Genomic DNA, 15685 nt, shown 5'->3' with positions numbered 1-15685 from the left:
GCATGAGGTCGGCATAGCGCGATACAGGCAGCCGCAAGCGATTCTCGCAGCTAGTGTATAGCGAAGTTAACTTTGTGACAGGACTTTTGTGTCGCAGACAGACAGCGTTTTAACGTGTCGCATCCTTGAAAAGCTGTTTTTAGATTGCTATTTAACAGCTTGCATAATGCCAGTTCGCACGTGTCAGCCTGTGTTCGATAAAAGAGGAGATAGCTAGCACTAACCTAAACAATATGAAGCGTCCAATCAGAGCACACAACATGAATGGACCGCCTACATCCCCTTTTTTTTTTCAGTGTTCACGTCCCTTTAAATCGCACGGCTTCTAGCATCCCGTCAGGGCGCACGAGGGACAGTGTTAGTTGTACCGTTCCTCTAACTTCCCGACCTACGACTAAGGCCGTGATTGAGGAAAACCACTAACGCCCGATTCCAGCCGGACACCAACCTCGATCAAGTAGTCATAGAGCCTTCGAATTCTCCAGTGAATCACCACGGTAGTACTTAATTTTTATTGGTCAAAATGGGACTCCGTGATACCGGAGTTGTGGTGTTATAGAATTTGCTGCCATGGCGGGGATACGACTGACACTGCAAACGTCACTAAACCGACGACGACATCGATCGCCTTGAGCCCAGGGAAGATGATCTGGAGTATAGCTGTGATAAAAAAATATTAAAACTAATTACATTTGTGAGGAGTTTATAGCGTGCCTAGCATGGTTATGGAAAAGGCAAAACCTGAAAACAGAAGGTCCGTTATTAAAAAACGAACGGCGTGAATGTTTTGAGAGATGCTGTTGAATAAAATACGCATCTCCTGTGATTTGTTTCTATCACATCGATCTTCTTGATTAATACCACACTAATTACGCGAACTAGATCGCAAATTACGCAGATCTGAAGAAGTCTAGAACATATAGCCATGCATATTCTTTGGCTGTTCGTTTGCTTTATCAAAATTAGGAACGGAACGAGATCACCGAAATTAAGAAAGAAAGAAAAAGACATATACCCCGCCTTTTCTCCTGTGGCTTATTATCATCATCATCCTGACCAGACCACTACAGAGCAAAGTCATGTTCCATAATTCTTATTAACCCGGACATCTATCCCTTTCTTTTTTAACCGCTGTCGGCTCTATAATCTCCAGCATGGAGGCTCCTCGAGTGTGTGCTGAGAATGTTCACGCTCATTATTCCGAGGCAAAGATATCGCTGCGACCGCAGCCAGGTAACGGCAGCGATGCTGACACCCCCTTTTTGTTCCCCTTTGCTACCAAGCTCCGGCGATAAACAAGCCCGGAACGCGTGTCCCTCCCCAGCTGCGGCTCGGCGACCGGCTGGCGTGTCGCCAGACAAGTCTTTGTCGGAACTCCGACAGAGGGCGGGGCCATTGCGGCTCTGAAGTAGGTCGCGTGGCGTTTGACACGTCGCCAAAGGAGGGTTACGCCGCGAGTCGCACGCGCTCAACCGGGATAGCAGGAGTCGGTAGCGTGGCCGAGCGGTCTAAGGCGCTGGTTTAAGGCACCAGTCTCTTCGGGGGCGTGGGTTCGAATCCCACCGCTGCCAGAACATTTTGTTTTCTTAGCTAAGCAATTGGATTAGTTCGTGTGCACGGTGCCTTTCAAATTGTAGCGATACATTTCTGCAACAGTTCCGAGTACTCTACCATATCCTGGCCGACATTTTACATTTTGTTCGTTACTTTTGATGTTTGGTTTGGTTTATGGGATTCAACGTCCCAAAGCAACTCAGGCTATGAGAGACGCCGTAGTGAAGGGCTCCGGAAATTTCGACCACCTGGGGTCCTTTAACGTGCACTGGCATCGCACAGCACACGGGCACACTTTTGATGTGGACCAATCAGTTCCTTGGCGACCGAGCATAGTTCATTTATTCCGAGGTTGGGAAAAAGTACCAGAGAGGTAGTCAGTAGTGTACAGCATGTCGGTAGCGTGGCCGAGCGGTCTAAGGCGCTGGTTTAAGGCACCAGTCTCTTCGGGGGCGTGGGTTCGAATCCCACCGCTGCCAAAGTTTTTGTTTTTTCAGCTATAGGTCAGAGTGCATGATGCATCTCAAATTGTTAGGAAACATTTCTGTAGCAATTACAAGAGGTCGTTACCATCTCCTGTCCGACAGGTTTGTTCTGATGTAGCAGTCAGTTTCCACGGTGTCCGAACATAGTTGGATTGGCGGACAGTAGGAGAAAAGTAGTCAGTCTAGTGCAGTACGTCCATAGAGTGACCGACAGAAGCTGCGTCATGTTTTCGCCGTTTTTATTTGGCCCTCAAGTTGGGAGAGGTGCACAGCCGAACCAATTTATTCCGGTGCGCAAAGCCAGGCGGTTATGGACCCGGACATTTGTTTGCTCTCAAATTTGCAAAGGTTATTGTTTTTCTGGGATATTAAGTATAATTTTCTTCGCACCATATGTCAAATAAAAGTCGGGCGTGCGTTCCCGAATTATGTTGTTTGATAGCCACACATCACTGGACGAATTTCGGAGTTTTTTAGAGAGATTGTATTCTCACTGAAAATTCCTTCAAAATAATATTTAAGTAATGCAATGAGTATAGATGTGAGACTATTTCCGGGACCCATGTACTGAGCCTTATTCTGTGGATGCCCAGGCTGTGATGTTCTCAAACGTGTTATAGAAATATATGTGTCGTCTGGGATAAAAACCGGTTTTTTTGTTTTTTAAGCTGCACATAGGCGCTGTGAGTGTGCAATCATTTCAACGGAGAAAGGGGCTCTTTTTTACTATGGAGATTGCATCGTCTTATATGGAAAGAACGGGAAAGTATAGATCACGTTTTTCTGCATCTTTGAGAGAGGGTTTATTTCTGTGATGTCCTCTAAAGGTCTTTAAAGAACGAATTACCTCTGAACCCTTAGGGAATCAAGTTTTTGCCTACAGAGAACGAAAACAGGATACCATTGGACCTATATTCGTGGCCCCTCACAGAATATGGAGAACGAAGGTATGGCAGTCCTTATGAGCTTGTTCATGTTGATAAAAGTGCACAACATTTTGGAAACGCGAACCGCTTGTTCACCGCAGCCACTACACACTACGTCCTTCGCAGGAAGTGCGTTATATAGTCAGTGTGGAACTTTAGTGCAGATATTGAGAAGGTTTGGGAAGCATGCTAAGCGCCCCAATCACTATAAATATTTCAGTCTTTCAGAAAGGCTGTAGAAATCTGAAGAAACTTCACCTACAGCTTAAAAAGTAAGCTGCCTCTTCAGAACAACTCGTATCACTTCATTCTGAAGTAAATTACGGCATCATTTTGTGTTGAATGCGCTCGTTGCGAACATTCCCTTCAGCCTTAAGCCGATATTAAGTCGCCCTATTATGAACAAGTGTTAGTGGTGGACTTCGTACTGACAAAATCGGTCCTAATTCCTCTCATGTAAAAGCTAAGCATCCTTCACTAAGATGAACATAAATATTTCCTCAGCTTTCGAAGAAAAGGTGTTGTGGACATAAGGTTCACCAGAGATACGAAAGCTTCACGCGGGCATCTAAAGCGTAGCTATAGAGTTAGTGATCAGCTTAATGTTCGTACGTTAAGAGACACATACTAACTGCGCTGATTTCGTAGGGTTCAAACGCTCAGAATAATCTATTTTGGTTGCGTTCCCTACGTGGTATACCGCGCATACCGGGTGCCTTGACATTTCCGAATGCAGCATATGTGCCCCCTGAACCTCATGCACTGACGTCGTGAAGATGCCGCAGCGCTGATGTCGGTGCCGTACCTAAACATCTATCGGTGACTATCGGTGACAAAGGCAACTGACCTATTCCCTTCCCCCCCCCCCCCCCCTTCGTTCCGAACACTGCCATACTGCGCCATCTGGTGTCGAGGCCGGCGCTGTGTGCAAAGGGCGGGGGGTGATAAGCTGCTTTTAAGGCGAAAGCTTTTAATGGCTCATACTGTCGTCCGTTAAAAATGCATGTCACACGCGTTTAACTTGGGAACTAAAAACGATAGAACAACACCAATGGTTGGTTCAGATAGAAGAGGAAAAAAAATGAACCTAGAAGCCAAGGTTTATGACTGTAGGACAATTAGTTATTCAGTTATAGTCAAAAATGTCGAAATTGCGTCCAAATAGCGCGGACGTCGATATAGCGACGGGGACGGTGTGACGTCACATCCACCGGAAGTCGTCACGGCATAGTGACAATTGTCAGAGAATGGTAAAAAAAAACGTCGCATTCGTGTCAAATTAGGTGGAGAAATGTGTAATTGAGCTAATTAACACTAACGATCCCCGAAAGATGTACAATTAGGGTATCGATACAGCCACGGGAACGGTGTGACGTTACATCCACCGGAAGTCGTCTTGGCATAGTGTCCTCGGCTTTCGCCTCTCAACACTTCAGTTGCCAACGTGTCCACGCAGTTTTTGTCCGCGATAGCACATTCGTAAAAAAAAAATCAGGCTCAAGTGCAGTCTACTGCAACAATGATTTAATGAATGCACGCGAGAGCTACATGGCGTTGACGTACAAGTGGGCTATTCTTTAGAGCTCGTGAACCAGTCAAACACAGAGCAATTTATCGCCTCGCACTCGTAGCTTCCAATACACAATACTTTCTGAGTTGCAGTATAAAATTTAATTTCTAATATCAGAACGCTTTTAGTTTTGAACCTTGATGCGATATTGATTGTAGAAAATAGAAACTGCAAGTTTCTTGGTCATCTGCGAACATAGATAAGACGAGCGCTTCACCAATTGCCCTGCGCCTCCTGCCATAATGCTCACAATAGTAGAGAGAGGAATATGGCGGCGCCCATACAGCCTCCTGCAAAGGACTCGATGCGATGGCTTGGTGTATATAGGGCGTTTTTCTGCGAAGCTTAAGGTCATGGGAATATCGAACCCAGGCCGCGGGGGCAGCTTTCGGTGCAACCTAAATGCCAAATCAATTGGGTGGTGTGCCATGTTGGTGGTGGCGGAAATTCGACCGGAGCCCTTCCTTTCGGAATCCTCATAGGACCTCCCGTGTAACTTCCGGACGTATAAACCCCTCATACTCTTGCAAAGCTCTACAAACCGACGCAGTTCCGGTTCCATTTACCGCGTACGTGCGCCTAATGCACCTGCCTCCTGATCAGAGGTTCCCATTCTCCCGCTAAATGCCAAGCAATGCAATGGACTGAAGAAGAGAGGCGGTACTGTTCGCGCATGCGCACTCACTTTGGGCGAACATGAGGAAGTAGATCAACGCCGCCGCCAGAACCATGTTGCCGATTGCCAGCACGACACTCAAGATGACATAGAAGGACGAGTACGGGTCCTCCTCTAACCTGCAGCCATGGAAGGAAGTTCAGTGTCGTGAAAAGCTCTCTGTAAAATATTTATGGAAATCCTCCAGCCTGGTGTAGATTTGTAATAAGGGAGTAAGTACTCATTTTCATCCACCCAAGCGCAGCCATACGGCTACAAAGGAAAGCTATACAGCCTCATAGGAAATTCATAGTTAAAGAAAAATTCGAAACCTCCGAACACGACCAATCTACTAAGTTTGTATGGAAGCTGTATAGCTTTCTTTTGAAGCCGTTTGGCTGCGCATGGGTGGATGCAAATGAGTATCATCTAGTGAGTACCATCAAAGTCACATTCTATGGTTCACAAACTCTGAAAAACATGGGAGTGCGGCACGATAAAGAAAGCAAGCGGGTCCGCGCGCACTTCAATAGGCGATACAGCACTTTTAAGCACTTATTAGCTCTTGTAACCGTGCATCAAGCACTCATTGTACAGGGACGCTCAATATGAAGGGGAACATGAAAGCGTGCGGCCTCCGCTCTTCGCGAAGCGCTGCCGCCGAGGGCTGGCTGTATTAGGAGGCACCAAGTGCATGCGCGGAAAGAGTAGTGGGCCCTGGTTATTGCGCATGTTGATTTGCACTTTTGTCGCCGATTCTAGCCGGCTTTCGCCGACAGCGTTTCGCGAATTGCTGCAGCCGCACGCTCCCGCGTTCCCTTTTATTTTGAGTGACCCTGTACATATTTGAGCATAGAGAGGTCTGTAATTCTCCTCTGTGTTTCAAAAATTTCATAATTATCTCTATATTAGACGTTTAACAGTACGCAGCCAAATGTTTTAAAGCCAGAAAAATATGATTCAGTCATGTTTTAGGAGCGAGATTATCATATCCTAAGCGTCTAAAAACAATTAGTGGCAGTATTTCCGTTCCGGGCTTGAGCAGGATATACAAGGTCTCTAGCGTAAATTAAGCCAAGCGTTAAAAAATTTATTCCCACAGGTTTCAGGAGTGACGCAAACGAAATTACTTTTATTGGCACAGGTTCCAGGAACGGCATTTCAGAAATTTCTTAAGCCTATACAGATACGTGGAACTCTTACAGTGACGCAAACGAAATTACTTTGATTATGAATGTGAAAATAGAACCTCTGCATCTGTTTAGAAATTTGGTATTTTAAATGTGAAACCCAAAATGAGGAAAACAGCTCATAAGCGTCTGCAAATGGTCAGCGCATTTTATTTATTAACCCCTATCGCACGTGCACATTTATATTTTTGAGTGTTTGAGGGAAACTCGACCCAGCAGTTCGATGCCGGACAGGTGCGCAACCACCGGCGATGTCAGCTCATGGAAGGCACAAACTATAGCTAGACGGGCGAGTTGGTGATACTCTGTTAGACAACAACACGAAAGACGTGGACCTCTCCTGTGTTCCTTTGCCTTTCGTCCATGGCTTTCGCCATGTTGCCTAGCTTTTGAAAAATCGTCAGATCAGTTTACATGCCTGCAGTACGTCTCTGATGAAACTCTTGAGCGCAGTCAATGCCAAATCGATACCATGGGGTGAGAGACACTAAGCAGAATAGGAGCCTCTTTTGCAAAGGACCAGAAGAGCTTCGCTACAATCGGGAAAGACGAGCATTGGAAACATACTGAAGTTCACCACCATTCATTGGCGTCCCTTGTCCCAACTATACGCTGACCTACGACATGGTTTGTCTTCCATATCTATAGAGCTCTCTGACTTGAGCGTCGTCTCTTTCCTCGCCGGTCTGCTGTGCACATATGACTCAGACAATGTGAATGTGGTAGCGTCAGGTACTTTTGATCATACCAGTTAGGAAACACCGCTCCAAAATATTACTACAGTCCCAGTGGCCATCCTGCGGATTTTTAATGATGGTGGCGTCATCTGAAAGTGGTCAATAAAAGCCGTCGCCGTTTTTCGCCATTGTCTGCCCAACAGGTTATTTTTTTAAGTTGTTCTAGCTCCCTTTTTTGTCCACCGAACTTTCACAGGTATGCATTTATGTTACTGCATCTGTTTCACTGGTTTCGTTGCCAGGGGGTCATGCATTTATTAACAATATCGGCGTTTGGAACTTGTTTGTAAAAAAGTTCGAGTTATTTAGCACGGCAGTCGTAATACTGCGAAGCTCCGTAATCTGGCCCAATCAGACCTCCGTATTTCAAAGTATAAACGGTATGGGGTTTCGCAACTGGAAAGACAAAAAAAAATAACTGTATTGTATGGCCAGTGACGTCACGAGACTCAAGAGAGGGCGCAAAGCCCAGCTTTCACATCACGGGCCGAAGCGACCAGTGGCGAATGGTCTCAGACATGGCGACCATTAAGACGCCAGTGCAAGGCATGTACACCAGGTGTCACTCACTGCTCCTCTTCGTCGACGAGGAGCGTAGACGGACGCCGGAGTCCTCCCATCGAGGCTCGCCGCATGCCGACCGAGGAGCGCCGCCTAGCGCCGGACACCGAGGACCGCCGCCTGGCCGCAGCCACCGATGACCGCCGCCTTGCAGCCAGCGAGGCCCGGCGTCCCCCCACCGAGCTACGTCGCCTGCCGGACATCGATGCGCGCCGCGCCGAGGACGCCCGGCGACCACCTGCAGCGGCTACTGGGGCGTGACGTTCCTGTTCAGGGGGCGTCTTGATCAACACAGCTTGCTTGCGCTGTCCGCGAAAGGAAGGCAGTGACACTGTAGTCAGTGCACAAGGCTTCAGTCAGGATCAGCAGGGTACGAGGCGACTGATTGTGAAGCTTGAGGAAGTTTAAAAACTGCAATCTAAGGGACGTTGAGGTGCTAGCGCTGTGCTGGACTAAAGGCGGAAACGTGAGAGTTCAGGGTGTACGCGTACAATGAGACTACTGTTTGTGAAGCCAAATTTATTTCATGGGTTACGACAGAACGGGAAATATTGGTAGATGGCACTTGTTCACCTGCAAACGTTCAGTCGAGACGTACACAAGATGGTTTAGTTTAAGGGTTTTAACGTCGCAGGCTCAGGCTATGAGGAACGCCGTAGCAAAGGGCTCCGGAAATTTCGATCACGTGGGGTTCTTTAACGTGCACTGACATCGCTCAGTACACGGGCCTTTTGAATTTCACCTCCATCAAAATTCGACCGCCGAGGCCGGGATCGAACTCGAGACTTTCGGGTCAGCAGCCGAGTGCCATAACCACTGAGTCACCGCGGCAGCCGTGAACAGAATGGGCAAATAGAAGTTGTTACGCAGGCGGTTGCTGTACTATACAAATTGTTAAGCAGCCAGCCACTGGGATGACAGCAATACGTAGCAGTGCGAAAAGGTGGACTAAAGTTTGATGCGCGCCTGAGCACTCAAACGGGGCAAAGACATATGAATTTTCTCAAAGGCGTTGAGGGAGAGACGGGCGAGTGGTACGTGCAGAGGCAAGATATTTGACAAGAAAACCGCATGGCAAAAAACTGGGGAGGGTATGCATACCTAAGCCGTCGAGCGAGGACTGCTACGTTGCTTAAATTCATGGCAAGTGATAGAAGGTATAGCAGACGGCGTCGCGACGGTTTTTACCTCCATCTCGTTGGCCCATTGTTGGCTCTGCTCCGGCGACATTTTCTCCGGAGGCAGGACGGGCAATGTGGGCGGCTCGGCGGGTGGCTCGGCGGGAGGCTGCTTCTGCATGTGCATAGGTTTGTTCAAGCGTCGGGCACTGCTCTACCACTGCCAACCCAATAGTGCGGTTCTTGCGCCGACGTTAATGCAAGACAGTGTGTCCGCTAGAATCTCCATGGTCCGGATCTCGCTTGCAGTTCACTGTGTCATATATTTTGTCATCACTTTTCATTTGTACTCCACCTCTGTGTTTCCTTCCCTTCCCTCTTCGCCCTGTGTGGAGTGGAAGGCCAGTAGCCACGCTTACATGAATGCGACAGCACCGCATCGTATCAACTTTCTGGGTCATCGCATTCATGTAAACGGCGATAATGAGCAAGGAAAGCGCGTAGTATCGATACGCCTGACGGGGGCAGATCGAAAAAGCAAATCGACTTCCGGGGCGAATTGAACAGGTTTGCAGTTGCCCTCCCCCCCCCCCTCCTCCTTCCTGCCGTTGCTATACAAAACCTCCTCAGTAGGATAACAAAGTAGGCCATGCTCAAGAACGGCCAGACTCGAGCTCTAGGCGCTCCGCCGCCTCTCCAGTTCGGCAGTGGCTCAAGATGCGAGCGGCTGGCCCCCTCCGCTGCGTGCGGGGGGTCACCGCCCCGCCAGGCTTAAACAGACATGTAAGCAGCGCCAGACATGTAAACAGCGCCAGACATGTAAACAGCTGCGAGTAGCCTCCGCGAGATACGCTATAAGATACGATGCGCCACTGTCGTATTCATGTAAACGCGGCTAGTGTCACTTCTCAACAGGTGGGCATCTCCGCCTTTCCTGTGACTGAAGCTTTTATTCTATCATGCTCTGGTGTCAAGACTACGCATGCGCAGGCAGCAACCGATGCTCGGAACCATGCCTGAGCAACCCACAGATATGATGCCGTGGATCTCACAATCTCAACTCAAGGTTTTTCACTCCGCACACTCAAGGAGCAACTTGGCGGTAAAACAAAGAAAGAAAGAAATGAGGTTCTTTGAATACTGCACTCCAAGCTAGAGCACTGCACCGGCCGCATTCTGAAGCCCGTGCCCGACCCGAGCCCGAGACTCAAAGCCGCAGACCGGCCCAGACACGCGGCTTCAAGCCCGGCAGGGCTCAGGCCTGGACCCGTTTCTACAGTAGTACCTCAAGGGGAAAATTTTTCGCAGAGTTCAAGTTGCCTTCAGCAACAAAAGAAAAAATTGGCTGGGCAAGGCGCCTGAATCGCGATAAAACTTTAAAAAATATAGTTTGGTGAACACACAACGAAGAGAAGTTAAGGCGGATTCGCCCAGCCGGCTTTCTGAACTGTGGTCTTGTCTGTGAACGTCCCCGAAGTTCCGAGAGCCAAATTAAAAGGGTTGCATACACGGGCAATTACGCTGAACAGCTCTAGATTTTTAATAAGCCTTTTTTTTACGGCCCGCAAACTCTAAATATTAAGTCGCGTTCGAAGCAGCAGCAGTTATTTTTTTAATGAGCACGATTTCATTGATTCAATACATGGCCGAACCGGCCCAGATTCCATGAAGACGAAAAGCAAAGCGGCTATTTATTTCATAGTATGTGTTTGAAGACCCAAAGAACCACCCAAAGACTCAATCCCTTGTGGACTGCAGTACCTGTAAATAAAACAAATAAAATAAAGCGTTCTAAATGAATGTGATCTTCTACAATGGCGTTCCTCGTATAGCGTAGGGTTGTGTTTTTGCGAGGCGTAGGCAGAGAAACAGGCCGTCTTGGAACGGACGGCTGCCAGCCATAGAAAATAACGAAGGTCGTTCTCCATCGGTTCTTATGAGATTTAAAGGGACACTGAGTAGAGCACTATTAATATTTTTTATAGCAAAATCCGATAGTTCGGCATGTCATGGCTTTGTTGCCACTTGGCCGGCAGCGAAAGATGCATTTATTTCTAAGAAATTTGGATTCGAAGTTGAAAAAGTTTTTCCCGCCGCTCTGATTCAAACTTGGGATTCTCCTATGACGACACAGGACTAAGTAACGCGAAACATGACGTAACGCAGACTCCGTGATTTCTGGCGACCAGCAGTGCGGCCTACCAGCAGCCGAAACGAAAGCTACCGCCGGCCGAACGTTGAAGGCATCTATCGGCTATTGCGGCCGTCGCTACAGTCGCTTCTCTTACGTTTGCACTGGCGTTTTGCCAGCGTTACGATCGATCTCGTTCTCGAAGTCGTTAACGAAGTTCTCGCAAATAGACACCTTTAGCATACCGTTTAGCATACGCGCGCGCTCTCTCCTGTCGAGACCGGCCGTGGCATTGGCTGCGCCTCAGTGATTTGTTGGTTCTCGGGTCCTAGAGTTGCCAGAACCATTGGTTCTAGCCACACTGCTTTGTCCTATGACGTCATCACGCTTGTACTTGCGAGTTTCGCCTGTGGCGGCGATACCTGTATTTTGGTTCTTGCTCTTTTCTACGTTACAAGAGCTTTGTTGTCAGTATGAGTGGCGTTTTTGTAATCAGGAGCTGGTATTCTGCCGATACAAGCCAACTTCAATTTCTCCTCAGTGTCCCTTTAAAATGTCCAGTCGTGGGCGGTAGCACAATAGCGATAAGATGTGCAGCACCTTCTGGTCGGATCTGACGGTTTGCGCTCGCTGATGTCTGGAACAACCTAAGCCAGCGGTGCTGTGTACTTTAATAGGGGAACGTACTCGTGCAAATCAGCTTTGTGTCACGAGTTGCAACGCACCACTGAGAATTAACGCCACTGTATTGCAGCCCTCTGCTGGATTTCGAACTTTTTCTGTTTTAACTTCTCTTGCATCGTTCAGTGTGGCCAGGCTTGCGCGTCCAAAGGCACTTGGGCTGTGAGGGACGGTGATTAAACTCGGCCTATACAATAAGCTGTCCCTCATTCCCAGTCAACAAAAAGTAGTAGTAGTGGTTTACTAATAAACCACTCAAACGAGAGTAGCGCCCGCATTCTTTCATTTGAGATACATTTTGGGTAACAGTAAACTAAAAAAAATTAGCATTGTTTGTAATTTTTCTCCCGTGAGTAAAATGAAACTATGGCAGCCATCAAAATTAAGTATACAGGCGACGAGTATTTTTTTTTTTTTTTTGCGGCCAGCACCACGGCCTTGTTTGTCGTTGCTAGGACGCCCCAAGTGTACTCCATCCTGCAATAATTAATCAAAAGCCGTACAAAGCTAGGACCATGTAGCCACACGCAGGCGCAATGGTAATTAAGTGCTCAGGCTCGACTTGGTAACAGCTTCGCATCTATACGCCCCTTAAGGAGGCAGAGAGAGCGGGAAACTTTATTGTCCACCGATATAGGTGGCACCTCTACCTTCCCAACTCAAGTACGCAGACCCAGGAGGGAGTAGGGTGCTCCGCGCCTATCGTCCTATCACTGGCATATATGCAGCATGTCAGGTTCGGAAGGAGTATTATAAGCCTGGGCTTGGAGAATTTTGCAGCGCCTTCGTAGCCGGAAGAAAAAATAGAAATCACCCGCTTACCGACATGGTGTCAGCGGTTAAAACTGTCCGCCTCGATGCAACAAAGATGGCTTCTTTGGCTGCTGTCCGCGTTCTGATGCGAAAGAACGAGCTCACGCGACTATTTTGATGATGATGATGATGATGTCCTCAGGCTGAATGACTGTTTTCCTCTTATAATAATTCTTCATCATATTTACCTTTGCGTAGCCAACTCGCATCAATCACTGAACTAAAAAAAAAACGCATGGAACACGAAGACATCACGAATTCCTATCTGGTACATGGCACGCAGTTACGTTCTGGGCAAGAAAAAATTAATAATTGCATAAATAATGAACAAGGTATGTACACAAGCACGAATACTTGCTCTGGCAGATAAGTCTGTAAAATAAAAAAAAAACTTAATTCAGTATATCTCAGCTACCCTCGTGATTGTTCCAATGCTCGCTAGGGTTCTTAAAAGAAGCTGTTGTTGTTGTTGTTCTAAACCACATGATCTGGCGCAGGAAAATATCTACTTTTTTTTCCGAAGGGACCTACGTAGTTTCTTAAAACGGGGGTAAAGTGCTGGGGAATGCATGCCGAACTCGAGCACTGCTAAGATAATTGAGAACTAAGGATGTTAGCTCGATTTCGGGGTATTGTGGGAGGGGGGAGCGGTAGCGCCTCTCTCTTTTCATATTTGTCTGATCTGCCATGTGGTATACATGAACGGTTGATCCGCGTAAAACGGTTGATCCGCCGCGTAAAAGGTATACGTCTAGCCTCAGTCTATAAACAAGGTTCGCATGAATGTACTCAGAGGCACGTGAAATTTTAAATTTTACTATGGGACTCCGTTTTTGCAAAAGTCCATGTCGAATGCCTGTTTGATCCCAGAGAGGACGAGAGAAGAAATTACATAGTTTTAACACCGTTAAATCGAGAATGGCGTGCGAAACCATTTGGTTTTGAATTAGCTTGACTAGTGCCTAAACATTGTCTTAACTTGTCCTTGGAATTCACTTGGCTCTTACCTATAGACGATTACTTACATTGTACCTCGAGAATTTTTTTTTAGACTTTCGTACCACGTGACCTTCTTCTAGCCCCACCGTATCCAAGTCATTTCGTTACAAAAGTCAAAGAGCAAGGGTTAAGTGTCAAATGTCAAGGGTAGAAGATCGAGGCTTCGGAGACCCATCGGTTTTTTTTAGGATTGCTAGTGATAATAGTTTTTTCACTCCAAAAATGTTGTTTCGTCATTCTGGGTATCAATCTTTCGCCTTCACTCGACCCCAATTCCTCGCCGTCGCCCTGCGGATAAAAGAGGGCAGGTGGCATCCATCTTGAAAAAAATGAAGGAGTGATCGGTCTTATTGCATTGGAGTGATCCTGCGCCATCGCTGTGAGCGGCCTCTGTTCCTTCGTCAGCACGTTCTTTTCCATGCATCCCGCAGTGTCTCGGAACCCACCGGAAGACGAGACGGTGGCCTTCTTCCCGTGATGAGTGCAGCTTGGCGATGTCCGGTGCCAAGTAGGGGCTTTGACGCACAAGGTACTACAGTATTTGTAGCGCTAGTTTCTAATCAAAGAATACACACCATTCTTCAGAAGTCTCCTCCCAGGACAGCCTCAAGATCTCAAGACCGAGACCTCAAGAGGGAATACTTCTCTACCCGACCCCACAGGACCAATGAAATCCCTCTAAGACAAAGCTCGTCTCCTTTACTAGAAATTCTTATCGCATCCCAACCACATACTCTCTTAATGACATAACAGTTGAAACAACTTCCACTTACAAGTATCTAGGAGTTTACCTTCAATCAGACTTAACCTGGAACTATCATATTAACTTCATTCTAGCAGCTGCTAACCGTTCTCTTGGCCTTTTAAAACGTAACCTTCGACATGCTCCGGCACACGTGCGTAAACTTGCTTATATTACACTAATTCGACCTAAAATTGAGTACGCTTCCGCCATATGGGACCCAGATCAAGCCTACATCGAAGATAACATAGAATCCCTGCAAAACCGTGCTGCTCGTTTCATTTATTCCGACTACTCACGTTTTACTAGCGTCACGGCGTTAAAAGCTCGTGCTGGTCTTGACAGCCTTTCCCATCGTCGTAAACTCTCCCGATTAACACTTTTTCACAAAATTTACCATCATCCTTTGCTTCACGATGATTTCTTTCACTTACCCACAGCAGTGTTTCCACGCCGTGACCATCCTTTCAAGATCAAGCGCATCACATGTCACACTTCAAGTTTTGCCAAATCATTCATACCCAAAACCATTATTGATTGGAACCGGCTGCCTTCCACAATCGCAACTGAAACTAACGCGACATCATTTCATGAACTTTTAAAAAATCAAAGCGATGTGTAGTTTTCTTCTAGTTCTGTTCTGTTCACCGTAATGTGTTTGAGTTTAGCTTTTCGTTCTGTTTATTCCGATGTTTTTATTTTTTTTTTGCGTCTTGTTGTTCCGCCACATTTAGATTTTTGCTGACTACTAGTTATTGCTCTTTTCTTGCTTCTTTTTTGCCCTGTTACTCATGTTAAATGTTCTTTTTATGTATACAATTTGTACTTTTTACCACCCCCTATGTAATACCCTCGTGAAAGAGGGCCTTTAGGGGTATCTTGAAATAAATAAATAAATACAGATCAGAGTGTGCCCAGCCGTAGAACTCGCATTAATTTAGCCACATGCCCATAATCGTAGCAGTGAAATGACGAGAACTACAGGCATCATGACCGCCGCAGCAATTGTGGGCATGCGCTGTAAGCGTGTTGGTATCGGTCTGTTGGCTACTGTCTGCAACACCGAGGCTAAGGACATTGCGACTGGAAGGAATGGTTTAGGAGGGGATCAGGGGCGAATTTTATCTTCGAGTCAGTCACTTGCGCACACTTTATCCTTGCTAGTTTTCTTATTTGCTGTAAATGGAGATAAACATTTAATGAAAATTGCCCTCTAGTAGCGTGACTCGGCCTATGCCAACCAGCAGGGGCACCATTGCGTCCTACCACGAATTTACTTGGCCTCAACAGCACCAGAGAGGGAAACCCAGAGCTTTTCGGTTGATGCAAGCTAAGTGATGGAGGTACAGTCGTGAACAATATCAGACAGAACAAAATTTTGCGGACGATTGTAAATTTTTTTGTTCTCCACTGAACTTGAGCATGACTTTTGGATAACATACGCCAACAGGAAAACTCGTCAAGAACAGAAATAACTGTGCTTCTCGCATATAATTATGCAGTAATCATTAAATGAGCGCTCA

The 15685-nt window shown here is 46.9% G+C and overlaps 2 non-coding genes across 2 annotated transcripts; both read left to right on the top strand.

The window, feature by feature from the left end:
- Window positions 1-1489: 1489 nt before the first annotated feature.
- TRNAL-AAG (transfer RNA leucine (anticodon AAG)) lies at window positions 1490-1571 on the top strand. The gene has a single exon. It is a non-coding gene; the product is annotated as a tRNA-Leu (tRNA).
- A 380-nt stretch (window positions 1572-1951) lies between these two features.
- Window positions 1952-2033, top strand: TRNAL-AAG (transfer RNA leucine (anticodon AAG)). The gene has a single exon. It is a non-coding gene; the product is annotated as a tRNA-Leu (tRNA).
- Window positions 2034-15685: the final 13652 nt, after the last annotated feature.

The sequence above is a fragment of the Amblyomma mixtum genome, chromosome 2 (assembly GCF_055824585.1).
Source record: "Amblyomma mixtum isolate Tamu chromosome 2, ASM5582458v1, whole genome shotgun sequence".
NCBI lineage: Eukaryota > Metazoa > Arthropoda > Arachnida > Ixodida > Ixodidae > Amblyomma > Amblyomma mixtum.
Note: the sequence above shows the minus strand (reverse complement) of the source record. Positions and strands in the feature narration are given on the sequence as shown.